The 14,599-nt window shown below is 37.3% G+C and overlaps 1 pseudogene across 1 annotated transcript; it reads left to right on the forward strand.

Moving 5' to 3' along the window:
* Positions 1–280: 280 nt before the first annotated feature.
* On the forward strand, positions 281–7,376 carry LOC145797888 (uncharacterized; annotated as a pseudogene). The gene is made up of 12 exons (XR_014339155.1): positions 281–531; positions 1,376–1,715; positions 2,591–2,651; positions 2,773–2,839; positions 2,991–3,104; positions 3,232–3,318; positions 3,413–3,483; positions 3,568–3,633; positions 4,148–4,769; positions 6,002–6,036; positions 6,133–6,638; positions 6,906–7,376. The product of XR_014339155.1 is annotated as an uncharacterized LOC145797888 (transcript).
* Positions 7,377–14,599: the final 7,223 nt, after the last annotated feature.

Consider the following 14,599-nt stretch of genomic DNA (forward strand, 5'->3'; position numbering starts at 1 on the left):
TGATTCTTCATCAAAAATCAAACTAACAGACAAATATATACATTCACACCCATACATTTCTAGTAAGTTTGGTTTGAAACAATGATTCTTTAAAATATTGTCATATTAAAATGCCTACTCAATGAAGGTGAAGTGTTTTGAGTGAATGACAGTGAACTGAACAAAGAAAAACAGAGAGGGTGCAGGGGAAGGATTTGAATCTTTGATTGTGATCCAAATAAAACCATTCTACTATCAGGTTTGGATATAGAAATGCTTACCAAATTAAAAAGGGAAGATAATGTGGGTGGTTGTTGTTGTTGTTGCGGCGGCGGTGGTGGAGGTGTGCTGGTGTTGGGGAGAGGAAGCGAGGCAGAGGAACACTGCAGAGATGACAATATTCACAGAAGATGCGATATTCACAGAAGATGGTGAGGATAAGGCTGATTGTTGGGCTGATTGGGAGACGGGTGAACTTTCAGCAGAGAACATACCAAGGAAGATGCAAAATGCAATTGAAGGAAGATGTTGTAACTGCTTTAGACGTGGAGAGTGGGAAGTGGGAGATGGAATTGGTGTTTGAATTTATCATTTTACCCCTAATTAAAATTGATGTAAGTGTAAAAAGTTAAGGTCATTTTAGGAAAATTTGAGAAAAGTTTTTTAGGGATGGCTTCATGACACCAAAATTGGTGTTGGCTTTTAATAATAGAATAGATAGATGTAAGAAAAAATTTAATGTTGGCGAAGCGAAACTTAATAAAAATAATAAATTTTATAAGCTTAAAAAAAATAATTTAGAGTTTTTTTGTGTCATTTTAGTCCTTATAATTTTAATTGACTTAATTTTGATATTAAATTTATGATTTTATCTCAATTTGATCTAATTAATTACAATTATTAACATTTTTTTTTGTTATAGAAAATACATACATAAATGGCATGTCATATTTTTAAGGACAAAATTATAAACTTACTCAGCTTAATGAGTTAATTTCAACCAATTTAGTGATTATTTTCTATCAAAAACACTAGCAGCATTATCAATCACTACAGGAAATTAGAGATTTAGTGGCGTTTAATTAACGACGTTTTATTAAACGTCACTTTTTCTAATAATTAGTGGCGTTTTTTAAACGTCGCATTTGTTAATAATCAAAACGGTACCGTTTTGTGCATAGAAGACCTTTGAAAAACGCCTCCAAATCCTGTCACTCTTCACACCCTCTTCTGTCTCTCTAAACCTTTATTTTGAAAACCCACGTCTCTCCTGTCTCTCTTGCTCTCTCTCTCTCTCAGAGGATTGAATCTGTTTGATTGAAAAAAAAAGATGAGTTCTCTCTCTCGATTCTTCTTCAGTCTTTTACTCAGTGATTCTTCTTCTATTCTTCTTCAGTTCGGTGATTCATCTCAGGATTGCGATTTCGAAGTTCGATTTTGAGCACAGCTTATCAAATTATCGCAGAGATTCAGTTGCTTATCAATGGAATCGTCATAAATCGAAGTTCTCTCTCGAAATCGAAGTGATTCATCAGAGCGATTTCGAAGTTCATATCAGCGATTCAGATCTGTCTCAGCGATTCAGATCTCGAAATCGAAGTTCATGTCACTTCGATTTCATATTGCGATTCAGATCTAAGTTCATATCGCTTCGATTTCGATTCAAATCTGAGTTCATATCACTTCGATTTCGATTCAGATCGCGATTCAGATCTCAGCTATTCAGATCGGTATCGGTGATTCATATCTCAAAATCGAAATCGAAGTTCATCTCAGCTATTCAGATCGGTGAGCTCCACTCTCTCTCTCTCTCTCTCTCTCTGCTGTCTAAACCCTAATTATTGCAGAGATTCAGCTCGGTGATTCAGAGATTCAGATCAGTCTCAACGATTCACATCGGTTATTCATCAGAGTGATTTCGAAGTTCTCTCTCGAAATCGAAATCGAAGTTAATCTCAGCGATTCCGAGAGGTGAGCTCTGCTCTGCTCTCTCTCTCGGTGAAATCAGTCCTGTGAAATTCAGATCAATTGAGAAAAAAAAGTTCAACCAGTTGATTGCATTGACTTGTTTTCAAAATATTTTCATTTTTTTTTTCTTCGTGTTTTTGGGAATAAAAACAATAAAAGTTGAGAAACATTCATATCTTTTTCTTTTTGTTTCTTTTGTGTGAACAAATTTTGCAATTTTTTAAAAACAATATGAAAGTGTTTCCTATTACTGGAGTGTTTTTTAAAAGCTTTTCCAAAGACAACGATTAGAAATAGTTTTCGTAAAAAAAAATTCCATATCGTTTCAGTTTCAAATTTTTTTTCCCCTTTCAAGAATAGAAAAAAGAATGCATTATGCCAGATGATAATAGAAGGCCTGAGTTAGGGCTTACGAAATCTCTTCCATACAATGAAACTTATCATCATAATCATAAAAAATTGAATGTTTTTCATTGGTAATAATACACTAGTACTCCTTTTCTTACTTGAAAATTACAAATTCAATTTGACATACATACTACTTTTCCCCAAGAAAACTTACCCATTAAATGTTTTTTCAGTTGGATGATTGTTTTGATCTCATAACATTGGTTTTATCCCCCTCCAACCCCTTCCTTTATAGTGCATTCTTGCATCTGAAGAGAACGAAGAAGCTATTTTGTGGAGCCATCAAAGCGAGGAAGGTTTCTGCTGATGCACTCTGTATCCCAAGTATCTACAAAGTTTGTAATATTGAGAAAAAAAAAAGAAAAAGAAAAAAAGAATTTTCTAATGTCTTGTTTCAAATTGTTCCAATTATTGCAGATATTGTGTTGTTTTTGATCCACTGGATGGTTCCTCAAGCATCGACTGTGGTGTTTCAGTTGGAACTGTATGGCCCCTATTGCAGATATTTAACTTCTATTTGTACCATTTTTGTTTATTGTTTTTTTTTTTTTTTTTTTTTTTTTTTTTGACTAAGCACATTTTGGTTGAATTGATACTTATTTAGAAATTGTTAAAATCTCTTTTATTGGATATAGATCTTTGGGATTTATATGGTGAAGGATAAGGAGAATCCAACTCTTGACGATGTATTGCAATCCGGAAAGAATTTGTTGGCTGCAGGTTATTGCATGTGTGGAAGCTCTTGCATGGTAATTATCATTACCTTCTCTGTGTTTTAGATACTTTGTCATGAATTTTTGTTTGTGGAAAAACTTGGGTTTCTATTTATTTTTGATAGAAAAGCTCCATCTTGTTGATTTTGCAATGGTGTTGTAGCTAGTCCTTAGCACTGGAAATGGCGTCAATGGCTTCACGCTCGATCCATCTATTGGGGAGTTTATATTAACTCACCCAGATATCAAGGTAAAAATTGTGTGCTATCATATTTGAACACATGAACTCTGTTTTAGTACTATGTAGTTCTCTAATCATGCTTCATTATTGCATCTACGAACAGGTTCAAAAGAAAGGAAAGATCTATTCAACAAATGAAGGAAATGCCCAGTATTGGGATGAACCAACCACAAAGTAAATGTAGCTAAATTTGGCAATTGTCATCTTTCTATTACCTTTAAAAGGCTAATAAAATTTCTTATATTCATTTAATTTCAGGTATGTTGAAAATAGCAAGTTCCCTAAGGATGGTTCATCACCAAAGTCCCTAAGATACATTGGAAGGTATACAGTTTTTTGGCATTACAAGTTTTATCACCATGTCAGCATTGCAATCTTGTGTCACATCTCCTTGTCTTTGTTACTTGGTTTCCCGACCTCAACATAATAGTCTTAAATGAATTCTATCGCATGAGGAACTTTTTCTTCTTTTTTCTTTTCCTTTTCCTTTTGCTATTTCTTATTCTTTTTTTCTTTTTCTTTTTTTCTTTCTTTTTCCCCCCGGACCATATCAAACTAGCTAGTTAAGGAAGGTATTCTATCTAAGTACAGAGTGCATCTGTGAAATTAATTAAATTTGGTTGGAAAGAAAGAAAGAAGATTTTTAAGTTTCTACTATCAGACCTTCATCTTCTTCAAATTCTACCTTCTTCTGCCATTTGTAGGAAATATAGATTCGTTGCAATTAGGAAATTTTAGGTACTTACTGTAATCTTTGGGCGTCCACATCCTTGTTTTTGTCTCAAATGCATCTTGACTAAATTGTGTTTTAAATTCTTGTTGATATGGCTGAAATCAGACTTCCAAGGTTAGAGCAGGGTCAAACCAAGATAAAAAATGTTCCAATTGCTGTCACCCCAGAAGGATTCTGGTGCTGCCCTTCTCCTGTTGTGTTTCAAAAGCCCCCCAAGAACCAAAATCCTCTGAACAATCCCAAACCATCCCCACCAATACCCAAGACATCTTTTCAGAAGAAACAAACCCCATTAACCAAGAAAAAGCCAACATTGATTCCGTCCCGACCAGGACTTGTTTCTGATGAACAAAGAAATCCCGGCTCTGATACACCTGTTCTTAATGCACCTGTAGTTAATGAGAGAATGCCACGGCCCAAGGTTGAAAATTTTCCGAGGAAGGTGTCAATTGAGTTTGGTGAACTGGGAACTAGTGATTTGAAGGTAGTTTTGCTTGGCAAGCAGGGCTTTGCAGTGAGGTTGAGTGTGCACAAGAATGTTCTTGTAGAATATAGCAGTTTTTTCGCAGACAGATTGTTAGAGCAGCCGCCTGGTTTACCTGGTCTTGAAATTGATGATTGTGAGGATGTTGAAATATATGTTGAAACTGTGGGACTGATGTATTGCAAAGATTTGAAGCAGCGGTTGATTAAGCAAAACGTTTCACGCGTTCTGCGTATCCTCAAGGTAATTTCGAGAATTATGTAATAGACTTTTCTTTATTTCTTTATTTATTAATTTTTGAAACTAGTATAGATTGACTGCAATTATGCTTTGAAGGTTTGGTTTCAAGGACAGTTTGTATTAATAATGACTGTAATTAATTGGTTTGGTGTTGTTTCATTAATATGGATTTTTGTTAATATACATATCAGCATATGTTTCTTTTGCGAGTATCAGGTAGTTCTGATAATTATATTTCTATAAACGAGTATTTTTTAGCTTTCCAGTCATGGAAAGTCAAAACACCCAATTGCACTTATGAATGGGGGATTCTCGTTCCTGTCCCAAGATCTAACTCATTCATGAAGTGTTCTAATAGAAACTTGAAACACGATTTGATCCCACGTTGGAGCAAGGTTGGGGGAGGAATGTCCTAGGTGGGCATGGTTCGGAAGGGTTTCCTAGTCCCAAACCCATCATCTTTCCATTTCTAAATATGCATCTGTATATGTACTAGTGTGTGATAAAAGATTTAGTGCCTTTAAAGCTCCAGCTAATCATGTATATGCAAATAGTAACCATGAAAAAGCATTCAGTATTATTTTTATAAAAAGATTGCACAAATTATTTAAATTCACATATGCATCACTAATCACTAACTAGTAAATATAAGAACACCCTGATAAAAAGTTACTACAACGTGATTATTAGCATATCTGCCACTGACGGAGGTCGTACCCATTGTGAATACTATAGTTATATGGCTATAAACCCGAAAGGTATGGATACATTAGTGAAAAAGGATAGGACATAAGAGTTCAGTAATTTCTTGGTGTTATTTGGGATCCGGTGCTTCTCTGTCAATGATTCATTTTGCTGATCACTGCTTCCTACACATTCTGTTACTGACATTACATATCATGCTTAAAGTTTCTATGAGTAGACACCTATGGCAATGCAGTGATTCCTGTTTTCTGGGCTTTGCTGATTCTCGTGGCCTTGTGAGCGATGGATATCCTTCCTCTGGATTCCATGTGTTAATGTGGATTGTTTTGTTCATTAAACTTAACTGGTCAAAAAACTTATGGTAATGTAATAATGTTGATAACTTTAGATATAGTGAGGCGTGGTCTTGTATGCTTTTCCTTTACATTGTAATTTCATTATCAATTGCAAAAAGTAGCTCTATTCGCAAGCTGTAATTTTAGTGCTTCCATTTTTTATGCTGACTGATATGATTTACTTGCTTGTTGCAGCAGATATAACTTTGGCTAGCAATGAGAATGCAAAGGTGAGATTTGATCCGATTGGAACTGAAAGACTGATTTCCTTTAAGATACCTGATTTTCGTTCTCCCCTTCAATTAGATTGTCTTTTAATCTTATAGGTACAGACCTCCATACAATCTCTGGAAATTGTAGATTCATCTGCCCCAAGGGTTTCACTTTCTGTACCTTCAAGCTCTTCTTTCTCGATGCCAACTGTAGATCCTTCATCTTCCCAAACTTGCTCACTTCCAGCAAACTCAACCCAAGCAAGAAGGGCTCGCCAGTCACCTAGACACCAGCTTTTAAGGCAACTCTCAGATAGTCGTATCCTGGGTCTGAAATCGCCCAACAGTAACTTGCCCTCCGAGGGTAGGCTATCTTTTTTGCTCTCCACATGCAGTGACGAATTAACGATCGGATCCCAAGGTGGCTCTTCTGATGGCTGGTCCACACGCACCTTCTCTGAGCTTGTGGCCTCTTTTCAAAGAGAAAGATGTTCCTTCGACAGTGATTTTTTGGGCTCTGGCCAAGGCTTTGAGTGAATTTAGCAGTACCTTCTCATATTCGCCTTCCTTTGATCTGCAAACTTGTGGGGTTTGCTCAAAGCTATTGACACAGAAATCATGTAATATGTATATCTTTACCTTCTCTTTACCTTCATGAACGTTTTTCTTCTCTTTACCTTCTATAATATGTATATCTTCTTAATCATCAGATGCTGGCTAACGGCATTGATGATTTCTCTATACTGGCTGAAGTTTGAGTATAGTGTTCTTTATGATTCTTGATCTACTCATTAATTTTTTTTACGGGTTTTCAAGTTTACATTTCTTATTCCGATCACTAGGCAACAAAACTGATCCTCTAATTTGCTGATTTTGCACTTTATTAGGGTGCTGATCTTATGGTGTGGGTTGCAAAAAGGTCGATGGTTGATGAACTGGAAGCAATGCTCGATGTGGTAGACCCTCAGCCTCCTGGCAGATCTCTTTCCATGCGAAGGAGGACATTTGATATGCCCGATGATCTCATCCAGAAGGAACTTGCAGCCGTTGTCGCTGAGGTCATTCAAATGCTTGATCAAGAAAATGGTACCTTTGACCCATCCTTGTTAAGTCCATAGAAATATGGCAAAATCACCTCATTTTGAGGTCACAATGGTCTCTCAACTAGGTGTAGGAAGGTGCACTTCTACTTATCTTTACCCTCTCATTCAGCCCTAATTGAGAAATTTCTGAGACTCGTTATCTAGTTGGTCACGAAGAGTTTTATTGTATTGCTTTTACAGTTGAACTTACTGACCCATTGAGGGTTGTTTGTGGTGCTTAATTTTGTGTGTAAGGTTTAATTTTGTGGTGTAGCATTCTGTTTTTAGCATTCTGACAAATTCAACTACAAAAAATAGCTTAATGTTTATGAAGTTTTAATTTGTCAAAATGCTGTTGGTTATGAAGTTTTTAGCATTCTGACAAGAGACCAAAGGCAACAACATGGCAAGTGACTATTTATTTTGCTTCAGTCTTCTGACTAAAAGAAAATAATTTCAAAAAAAAAAGAAAAAAAAGCTATAACGGCGTTTTTACAAACGCCACTACAGTGCAACGGTCATATTTTTAAAATAGGGAAAAATCTATCACGGCGTTTTTAAAACGTCGCTAAATAATGGATGATGTCATTTTTCCTCTATTTATCACATTTAGTGGCGTTTTTAAAAACGCCGTCTATGCTAATTTAATGACGTTTTTAAAGCGCCATAACGTTATAGCGACGGCCGCATCTTCGACGTTTAGTACTAAACGTCACGAAAATAATTAGCGGCGTTTTCTATACCTATAGCGGCGTTTTTTAAACGCCACTAAATGTGAAATTTTCAACAGTGAATTGGATAAAATTGACACAAAATTTAAAATTAAAGTCAAAATTGAATCAATTAAAAATATAAAGATCAAATAATATAGTGAAGCAAAATATAAGGACCACTCGTATAATTTGCCCAAATAATTTATAATTTCAAACCAAGTTTCATTCATAGTATTGCTTTACAAGGAGAAGAATTTTACACACTTTAGATTTGCATTCTTAATAATTTTCTAATCATTTTTTTCTGGGTGTACAGACTTTCTCCTATCTAAACACAAACCTTTAAAAAAACAGCAATACTACAAATTCATAATTATGTATTAGAATTTACCTAAAAATAATAATTAATGGTTTAAATTCATTTTACTTGTAGACCCCACATTTTATCAATTAATCTCCACCATATATATCCATTTTGAGTAAATTCTGAGATCTTAGGCTTCTTTCATAAATAAAAAAAAATCAAAAATTTGCAATATACAAACAAGATTTATTATGACAGTACAACAACTTTAAGCCTTTAATGTAGACTCTAAATTGGGGATAATTTTTGGTAACAAAAAGTAAGCACATTCTTTTCGATTCTTTTCTTAGTTCCTTCCAAAAAAAAAATGATGGGCCAAAAAATTTGATTTTAAGAAAACAAAGATGAAATCACAAGAAATACTAGGTAATTTTTGAAAGAAACGATAAGTTCAAGTTCTATTCTCTGTTCTTCGAGGTCACTTGTCACCTTAGATTCAGTAATTACTTGTAAATGTAAAACATAAGATTACAGTGTCCTAAAAGTAGTCGAAAAATAAACCCAATAGCAGATACAGCATTCTTCATGTTGATGACAGTGGTGAGATAAACCATCAGGTTTGCTGATGTCCCTATCGACCCCAGCTTCTAAAACGTCTCATTTCCTGCAATCTTTTTAAGCTTAAGACACATGGTGAAAGAACAACTAAAGATTGTTTATAAAAACATGCTTCCAAATCAAGATATCTATGATATATTAATGATTAAATGTATCAAAAGGCTAAAATCTCGTTACAGAATATCAATCTCTCTCTCTTAACAATGATGAAGGGCATGGCCTTAACACCACTGTAGTTGATGACTGGCTCGTCATCAGATGAATCAACCATTTCTTTCTCCATTGTTGTTCTTTCTTTCTTGCTCACCACGGGATGTGTGAGAGAAACTGTGAAGTTTTCTTTGCCTCTTTTGTTGTGCTTTGTTTTGTAGGGCAGTTATACTTCACATGTAGAAGGGGTCAAACTTGGTTAAAGTTTTTCTTTTCGCACAATAAATGCCTTTTACAATGTCTTTTGGGTTCCTTTGTTTGGAGCAAGGATCTTTTGTTTTTAAATAATTCTGTCTTTTATCTCAATTCACTTATAATTATTGAATATATCTTAAGATTTTCACATTTTGAAATTCTCATATAATCTAATAACAGTGAATAAATTGGGACAGGGGGACAAGGTTATTTAGAAACAAAGAATCCTTGTACGTTTTGTAGGGGTAAAACCGACCGAACCGAACCGATCCGTCGCATTTTGGACGGATGCGTGATGACGAGCGGACGGTTGCGGATTGATTTTGTCCAATCCGCCAATCTGGCGGACGGATGACGGATTTGAGATTCCTTTGGCCGCAACCGAACCGCCGAACCGCCAAACTGCGAACACCCCTAGTAATTTATAAGACTTTATGTTTTCAGTTTGTTTAAATATTCTGTTTGTGTTTTCAATTATAAAAGAGTTTAAATATTCTGTTGAATTTTTTTTTCAACTTGAATATCTTTTTTGAATTGAAAAAAATAAATGTATTATTTATCTATATTTTTTGGTTTTTAAATCTATCTCTAAAAATAATAAATAGAAAATATGATATATGCTGGTTGGTTTTTGTTTTCAAAAACAAATATAAATGTAACAATATAGAGACATACAATCTTTACTACTGCTCTGTTCATGGTTTTGGTGGTTTGAATTGTTTTTATTTTTTAAGAACCACAGATTGTAATATTTTATGTAGATGATGCATGTTGTGATTGTAGTACGTGGATGAGACATGCAGTAATTATGATATTCTAAAGTTTCAAACTTTTTTGCTTTAGATGAGACATGCAGTGATTGTAATATTTTTTTAAGTCATTAACTGTAATACTTTCTTTTTTTTTTTTTTGAGGAAGTGCACAAGTTGAATTATGTTAAAAATTTATAAAATTTTAATCTGCCAAACCGTTTCGCATCCATTCACCAAACCGCCAATCCGCTAAATTCACATCCGCCGGATTGGCGGACGGATGGCGGATTGGAGGTTCCGTGGTCGCAACCGACTCACGCCCACCCCTAACGTTTTGTTTTGAGGGGTTGGATGAATAAGATTGTTAATAAGAGAATTATTCGTGAGGAGACTTGTTAGCATTTGTCTTTTAAATTTATGAGAAAAATTAAAGTGATTCTATCTCATAATATTTCTTTCAGAAATGATACACCTCTTTAATTTTGGAACTCTAAACAGAGCTCTAATGACTTGGCAATCCCCAAAAAAAAAAAAAAAAAAAACACAAAAATCACATCATTTTGGGGCCCACACACCATTAAAGCTCTTTAGAACTCCATAATTAGAGCTCATAATCTTTTTTCTATTTCTTTTTGGGACAATCACAATTTAGTGCTTTTTTTAAAAAATATATAATTTCAAGTTAGTGGTAAATTTTATGAACAGTAATAATTAAAATTTTAGTTTTTTCAATGAACTTAATAGTGGTAGATGTTTTAAGATAGAGAAAAAAAGAAAGGAAAATTAGTTGAGGTGAGCGTAAATTGATCTAAACATCTGGTTATAAAAAATATATATATGTTTTTAGATTTTCCCATTTCAAAATTTTCACATAATTAAATATTACTAGGGGAATTATAAGAAAAATTTTGTTTGTTTGATAACTAGTGGACTAATAATAGTTCGTGACGTAGGTGGGCCTACAAGGACTGTTGACCCATCACTTAGGGCCCAACACATAATTCAAACACTAAATCCCAACTTTACTGGGGCCCAACGTTACACCCAGGACCAATGGCATCAGAACACCTATTAAGAGAAGAACCAGCCACATAAACAGACAAAGATCCTGCAAAGTTATTACACCACACATCAGCCATTAATGAGTTTCACTTTGGCATTTAATGCGATAACCCCTTCACGTCGAGGCAGAATGGCTTCACCATGAACAAGGCGAGCTAGAACGTAAACTTTCGGCTAACGTGACAGGTCGGGGCAGGCGAGGAAATGATGAGCAAAGGATATAAGCAGGTTTCTAAGATAAAGAGAAGGTTAAGTTATCTATCTTCATCCTCTTCTTACATCTTCATCTCCCTCACCTCTCTAACTTGCTCGTCGGAGGGTTTGCTGGGGGACTCCCCGTTCCCCATTGAACTTTTTTGCAGGTATTCTCTGTGGGTTCAACCCTCGAACAACGGCTTGGGAAGCGTGGATCATTCCGACCCGTTCCATTTGGAGCATCCAATAACGAAAGTATCATCAGTTGGCGCCGTCTGTGGGAATCCTTTCTCGCTCCATGTGGTAATTGTGCTCATTGCCACCGGAGACCCATTCCTGGTATCTCCTACCTGCCACCCACCAAGGTGGATGGTCACAACTAGATCCATGGCTTCTCAACATAACGTTACCGACCCCCAAGTTGACCCTCCTAACCCAAACAACCCACCGCAGTATTTCACAGAACTCACTAACAGCATTAACCGCTTAGCCGAACAAAACTAAGCCCTGATCAATGCTTTACTTCAGAGAAACCTTCCTATGCCCCTGCCACCACCTCAAGACATACCACCCAACCGAGAACGAGCCTCGAGCCATTCCCTCAAACAATCCCACCCCTCAAACTTGGAGGGCTTGCGACCCTCTCCCCAAGATATGAACCCGCCACCTCGAGCCCCACATCCACCGATCCAAGCAACAGCCCCCGAGAGGGAGGCCAGTAGTGTCCAGCCTCCACTACCTTCTGGTGGTGACAACGCTCTCCTTTGGGATGCAGAACTCCAAGCCATGGAACTCCAGCTTCAAGGAGTCATGCAGAACATACAGAATAAACCCTCTACTACAGCCAACTCACCATTCGTTGCCTCAATCAGGGACAAACCTCTACCTCCTAAGTTCAAAATGCCGTCAATCGACTCCTTCGATGGTACAACGGACCAAGTCGACCACTTGAAGACTTACAGGACCCTCATGGTCCTCCATGTCTTCCCTGATAAGATCATGTGTCGGGCTTTCCCCGTAACGCTTAAAGGGTCGGCCCGACTGTGGTTTGGCCAGCTGCCGACGGACTCAGTTTCTACTTTTCAGCACCTAAGTGACTCTTTTCTCAGCCACTTCATTGGTGCCCAGCACCAGCAGTTGTAGATACCCTATTTTTGACTGACCTTAAGACTCAGACGTCATCGATTGAGCGCTCGGTGATGGTGCATATTGTGCTCGTTCTGAGGTTTCGGAGTTTTGGCTGAGAGCCTTGCCTCCGGGCCTCTGAACTCTTTGTGCTTTGACTCGGTTTGCGGACCAAGTCTTGTTTTCCCTTCCCGGAGGGAGGGAGTGGTCTTGTAGGCCATCTCTCTGTGGTCGTAGACTACTTTTCGTGGTCGTAGGCTAATTTTTCCGTTTGGAGACTAGTTTTTGGTTTTTGGAGCCTTTGGCCGCGCGCCTTGTCTCGGGACCGCTTAACATTCTCCGTTTGGTGTAGTTTTTGAACCACACCTTGTTGCCTCTGCCTAGAGGAAAAATGTCGACCGGGAGACCACTTTTGTGGTTGCATACCACTTTTGATGCTCGTCAGCTAGTTTTCAGGGCTTTTGGCCGCGTGTTTCGCCTCCCGATTTCTCGTCTTGCATCCGCTTTGGTTTGTTTTTGGTAGAAACCTTGCTTTCCTTGTTTGGAAGGTGGTACAAGGGTGGGAGACCAGTATTTCTCCTGACCGACCACTTTTTCTTTTTCCAGCTAGTTTTCTTGTCAGATAACTGGCTTTCTTGGTCTTTTGACCATCTTTTCTGGTTGACCACCACACCACTACCTTGCATTTAGTGTGTTGACCTCTCCCACCTATGGCCGACCAGTTTCTGCTCTGGTGGACCACCTAAAGTGGTCGGCCAACCACTTTTACTAACAGGCCGACCATTTCAAGTGGTTGGCTGCTTTTTGGCACATTTTTGGAGATATTTTAGGACAGCTAGCACAGTTGGAAAGCATTTGAGTCATCCTCCATACACGTGTATGGAGGGATGGCATTCAAGCCTAGTTTCTCCAAGAAGCTTTGGCTTTCTTCTTCTATAAGAGGGAGGCTCCTCCTCCCTCCTCCAGGTTCAGAAAATCTGAGGGAAGAGGATAGATATAGTGTTGTATCTATATTGCCTTGTTTGCTTCATTTTTGAGCTCAAAAGTGTAGATTTGTCTTAGTTTTACACACAAACACACACTTAAACACCATCCTTTTGCTATTGAGGTGCTTAGGGGCTGATTTTGGTGTTCTTGGGTTGCCTTGAAGTTAGGTTGCCTTGAACTTAAAAAACCTGCTGGAGTTGCAGTTATAAGAGGGTCTTCAAAGGTGAGTTTTTAACCTTTAAATCCCCTTTTCTTGCTTAAGCTTTTTAGCCTATCTTGCATGCTGTTTTAAGCTTAGCTCATAACTGATGAAAGTTCTGTTTTTGCATGCTTGAAAAGTTTTCTTAAGATCATTTTTGTGTTTGGAGTTGTTTACTCCCTCTTAGGCCTTGTTTTTGAGCCTTTTTTGTGAGCTTCGAGACCACCTTGTATTGGCCTTCTCACCAGAGGGATTTCAGTGGTGGGGATAGTGTTTTAAGGTCCTAAGAAGGAGAGGGCCATCCCCTCTCCTTGTGTCTTCTTTACATACCTTAATATGCCTCATGTTTGAGCACCTTTACTAAGCTTGTGTTAGCTTATTCTTAGCATGTATTTGTGGTTATTTTGCTGTGGCATACCACTGTTTTTGCTTGCCATGGTCACTCCATGCATGGTTTATACACTTGTAGTGTAAATCACACACACTAGCTTTGTATGCTTCATGAAGGAGCATGTATTTCTAGCCCATGTTGTGTCCATTTCAGCATGTTCTTGGGCTTGTTTTACCATGTCATACCTCTGTTTAGGTTTGGTTTGGTTAGCCTTTGCATGCTCTTTGCACTTGTAGTGCATTTCCATGAAGTAGCCTAACATGCATCATGTTGTGACATGTCATTCTAGTATGCTTTTGGCTTAACTTCATAAAGCTTTTGCCCATGTTTTAACATGCTTTAGTTCAGATTTTGGTTGTTTTGGCCATGCATGACTTGCTTTGTATAGCTATAGTTCAATCTAGCTTGTTAGCTTTGTACACCAAGTCCACTAGCATGCTCTACTTGGCTTATTTGAATAATTTGGCATCACTTGTTATGTGATTTCAGTCCATGTTTCATGGCCATGCACTTGCATTTATCACTTATTCAATGCGTTGGAGGGTTTCCTCCTTTATGCCTTAACATGAATCATTGCGTATGCCTTCATGCCATAGCTTGCGAGCTCTCATTTCAGTGTTTATTTGGGGCTATTTTTCCATGATATTACTCTGATTTTTATTGCTTAAGTCATTCCATGCTTGGTCTTAATAGGTGTAATATAATCCCCTTATTTGCCTTATATGAATCATGCCTTATGCTCTTCATA

The sequence above is a fragment of the Camellia sinensis genome, chromosome 8 (assembly GCF_055761805.1).
Source record: "Camellia sinensis isolate YWXY chromosome 8, ASM5576180v1, whole genome shotgun sequence".
Lineage (NCBI taxonomy): Eukaryota > Viridiplantae > Streptophyta > Magnoliopsida > Ericales > Theaceae > Camellia > Camellia sinensis.